This window comes from Bison bison, unplaced genomic scaffold (assembly GCF_000754665.1).
Source record: "Bison bison bison isolate TAMUID 2011002044 unplaced genomic scaffold, Bison_UMD1.0 scf7180017863885, whole genome shotgun sequence".
Classification (NCBI taxonomy): Eukaryota; Metazoa; Chordata; class Mammalia; order Artiodactyla; family Bovidae; genus Bison; species Bison bison.
Genome location: NW_011494457.1, coordinates 155213 through 159543, shown reverse-complemented (window position 1 = coordinate 159543; position 4331 = coordinate 155213). Strand labels below are relative to the sequence as shown.

The 4331-nt window shown below is 57.3% G+C and overlaps 1 protein-coding gene across 1 annotated transcript in view; it reads right to left on the bottom strand.

Annotated features, from left to right (window-relative positions):
* The window catches only part of CACNA1I (calcium channel, voltage-dependent, T type, alpha 1I subunit), a 112689-nt gene that overhangs the window by 29209 nt on the left and 79149 nt on the right, over positions 1-4331 (bottom strand). The window lies entirely within an intron of this gene.

The window sequence follows — 4331 nt, the reverse complement described above, 5'->3', positions numbered from 1 at the left end:
TTGCCTGAGGCTGCACAGCTAGTACCTGGATTTGAACCCAGGCAGCCTAACTCCAAGGCTCTGCCCTTTGGCCCTCCATACCCAGCCCTCCCCCAACCTCCTTCCTTCCTTCGCAATTGCCTTTTCAAGACTGTGGGTGGCTGGAGACCACCAGCACTGTGAAGGGCAGACAGAGGCCCTGCCCCTACCGTGTGCCACCACGGCTTTCAGTACACTGGGCCACCCGGTCAGTGGGGCTTACTTCACCTGCTGCTCAGAGGAGAACACTAAGGCCCAGAGAGGTTGAAGGTAAAGGGAAAGTCACTCAGTCGTGTCCGATTCTTTGCGACCCCATGGACTGTATGTAGCTGCCAGGCTCCTCTGTCCATGGCATTCTCCAGGCAAGAACACTGGAGTGGGTTGCCATTCCCTTCTCCAGGGGATCTTCCTGACCCAGGGATCGAAACCAGGTCTCCCGCATCGCAGGCAGATTCTTTACCATCTGAGCCATGAGGGAAGCCCCTGAAGGTCAAAGTCCCAGCTACTCAGAGGGAGACTAGCCCCTCGGTCCACAGACCCACCCTCTGCCCCTGGAGCTGTATACCTGCCAATTATTAGCAGCACGTGACACCCCTACACGTGGGACTACCCGCGGAACGCCAGTGTATGAAACAAGCTACCCTATAGCACGAATGGGGGTGGGGTTCCAAGTCCGCCCTCACTGCCCAGGCCTCAGTTTCCTCATCCATAAAATGGGAGATGGAGTGAGGGGAGGGCCATACAGGGCTCCAGCCCCTTCTCTCTCCACCCCTCTCCCCTCCCCTGGTTCTGCCAGGACTGGTGAAGTGTCTGGTCTCTACTCACCACCGGGTCAGGTTGTTCCTGCCCAAATCATGCAGCAGGAAAGGGCCATTTGTCAGGCCTGAGCTCAACCCCAACTCAATTACTGACACCTCAGCCAGCCTGTGAGGTAACTGTTGTCGTCTCTGGTTTACAGATGAGGAAACTGAGGCTCAGAGAAGGGAACCGCCGTGCTCACAGTCACCTGGCAAGGCTGTGGCAGAGCCACCAAGTCAGACTTCAACCTGCGCTCCCAGTCCCCACCCCCACCCCCGACCTCATCCATCCATCCATTCACTCCTGTACTGCTGCAGGCTCTCCCCAGCGTCGGTCAAAGGCTGGGCTTGTGCTACCCAGGCTGGGCAGTGGTGAGCCAATCATGACATTCTTCCTGCCCTTGAGAAGTGCAGGCTCCACTGGCAAAGCCCATCGTGCAGCTTAACAAACCAGTCGGCAGGTGATAAAAACAGAGGGAAGTTGCAGGTGGTTTGGGCCATAGGGTCAGTGGAGTCTGGAGCAGCTTCCTGGAAGAAGTGACATCTCAAGGAGAGCTCAAAGCCAAGCGGGGAGTGGGTAACATGGAGAAGAGAAGGTGTCCAGGCAGAGGGACCAGCTAGAGCGAGGGAGGAAGGTGGGAGAAATCCCAGTATCGGGCCTGCCTGCTCTGGCCCATAGAGTTACTGGGACTCTCTCCCATAGAGTAACAGGGACTCAGGGCCTGACTTTGACTCCACTTGGGTCAAAAGGAGACGAGAAAAAAATAGCAACACAACCCTCTGCTTCCCGCCTGGTGCCTGGGAAATCTAATAAAACTGCCAGCTCCTCTCAAGGCCAGATCAAAGGAGAAGGCACCATTTCCATCTGTAATTACATTTGACTCACAAAATGGTCCCGAAAGGGGAGTGGGACCCCGAGAGAGGCCCCCAGAGTGGGAGGGGCTGGGGCCCAGCATCCCAGGCTAAGCCAGGGCCCAGATGCTCTTGAGAGTCACCAATTTCCCAGCCCGCCAAAAGGGAGATGAGAGATGTGGCTGCTGACAGTCTGTGACCGCGGTCACCCCACTTGGGGCCACGTGCCGCACACGCGCCCGCCCACCCACAACTGATGGGAAGCCTGCCGCCCGGCTCTCCCCGAAAGGTCACCTGCTTCCTCCCCTCCTCCCTTGCAACAGCTCTTTCTCTAGTCAAGCACACACCTGTTAATCTTTTTCTAATGGACCATCCATCACTCCTGCGAGCATTTTTCTGGGAGAGAGGCAGTGAGCGGGAGACAGGCAGGTAGACAAACCTAGACACAGTGAGTGAGAGACCAAGCGGGGAGGCATGTGGAGAGGAACAGGGCAGCCGTCAGAGAGACGGACAGAGGGAGACTCAAAAGACAGATGGACAGACAGACCAACATGGATGCAGGGAATGAGAAGCTAACACACGGTGTGGAGAGACAAGACAAAGAGAGGAAAACAGAGATAAACACAGAATGAAGGGCTGTGATCACGACACTGGGTAAGTCAGAGACAGAGCCAGAAAGTGAGAGCTCTGAGGCAGACAGAAGAGACTGCAGAGAGGTGGCTGGAGATGGCAAAGACCCACCCAGGGGAAGGGGAGGTGCGGAAGGGCAGAAAAACCAGGTTACACCAGAGGTGGGAGGATGGAGGGCAGATGAGGGGGCTGCAACCTGGAGGAGAGGCCAGAAGCAGAGGGAGACGGGGGCAGGGGCAGGGCCAGCTCACCCCTGAAGGACGCCAGGCTTGGGAGGGCTGGCTGCAGGGGCAGACAAGGGCCCAGCTGGGCAGGAACCTAAGCTGCCCCCCAGGAACCCCTCAAGCCCAGCATCACCCCCATGACAACAATGCTAGCTGGTGTTAAAAACATCCCCATGTGCCAGGTGGTGCTAAGCACGTTCCATGAATTATTCCATCAAAGCTAAAACATTACCCTATAGTAGCCCCATCTGACAGCCGGAAAACCTGAGACCCAGAGAGGAAAAGTGACTGCCCCTGGCCACAGACAGGCAGCGGAAGAATCAGATCTCACACGCAGGTCTCCTCCCTCTGGCCCAATACCTCCCCATGGTCCAGGTGCCTGCACCTCCCCTGCATTTCTGACCTGAGGCTCCAGTTCAGCACAGACTCACTGACCTGCTTACAAGCCTTCCATGCCCTCCCTCCCCCACTGCCCTAAGGATAAAGCCAGTCTCAAGACTTTTCATGAATGGACAGCCCCCGGGCCTCCTGGGCTATCTGCCCTGGCCCATGTGCATATGCACCTTGAGGGCTCAAGAGGGTCTTCCATAGGAATACCTATGTTCCTGGTGCCTGCATTTGTCTCTCCTCTGTCTACCCTCAGGATCCATCTCCAGTGCCACCACCTCCAGGAAGCCTTCCCTGACTGCAGCCCATGTTGGTGTGTCTCTCTCCTAAGCCCGCATAGAGCTGGAATGTCAGGCACTAAGCTATCCCATCTTCCTCTTCCTAGAGTCACCCAGATCTAGGTTGGCAGTGACTTGACAGGACTGCTGAAAAGAATAAAACCTGTTCTGACCCATCCACTGATTTGGAGGCCTTGAATGCTGTCCCCTGGGAGCTAGAGCCAGTGGACATACCCCAGCTGGGGTCAGCCTTGCTCTAGGGAGGGTTTCTGCACCCCTGCCTTGCACTCCATTCAACCTGACCCTCTTTTTCTTTTTTGGCCGCACTGCAGCATATGAGACCTTAATTCCCCAAGCAAGGATCGAACCTGCACCCCCTGCATTGGAAGGCAGAGCCTTAACCACTGGACCACGAGGGAAGCTTCTAATCCTCTTTGTGTTGTCCAACCATTCTCTAGTCTCAGGAAGGCCTTGCCCAGCTCGGGAGGAGTCATGGGCATGGTCAAGAGAGTGCCAGGAGAGGGTGGGGCTGAGACAGCCCCCTCCCAGAAATGGTGCCTCCCCTTCACCTCCTATCAGCCTTCTGGAACCTCCAATTCAACCTCAGCATCTCGGAGCCCAGCGCTGACAGCCGCTCACCATGCCACGCTGGGCAAGCCAGTTCACCTCTCTGAGCCTCAGTTTCCCCACCTGCCCAGTGGGGACAAGACACTCGCCCCGCCGGCCCCGGGGGCTGCCGAGAGGTCATACCAGGAAGAGATATGACAACACAGGAGAGCAGATGACGACGGAGGAATCTGGCTGCCCAAGCCATCCCCACCCACCTGCCTGTCACGTGGACTCCATCCCAGACGGTTCTGGGCGCCCTCCCCTCTAGGGCTGCGCCGGGTCAGGAGCAGACTTCAGCACCATCTGACCACCTCATGGGTCACACACAGGCCCCTGCCTGGCTGACTCCTGCTTTTCCCAGCCACCTCCTCCCAGGCCAGTCCCTGCACGGAGTATCCATGACCATGAGAAACCTGGAGACGCTCCTTCGTGATCTTGGCAGCAGTGACCACCTACAGGCCATGGGCACCCCCGTCTCACCTCTCATCTGAGCCCCTGTGACCACACAGGGGTAGCCCCTTCACAGACGGAAAAGG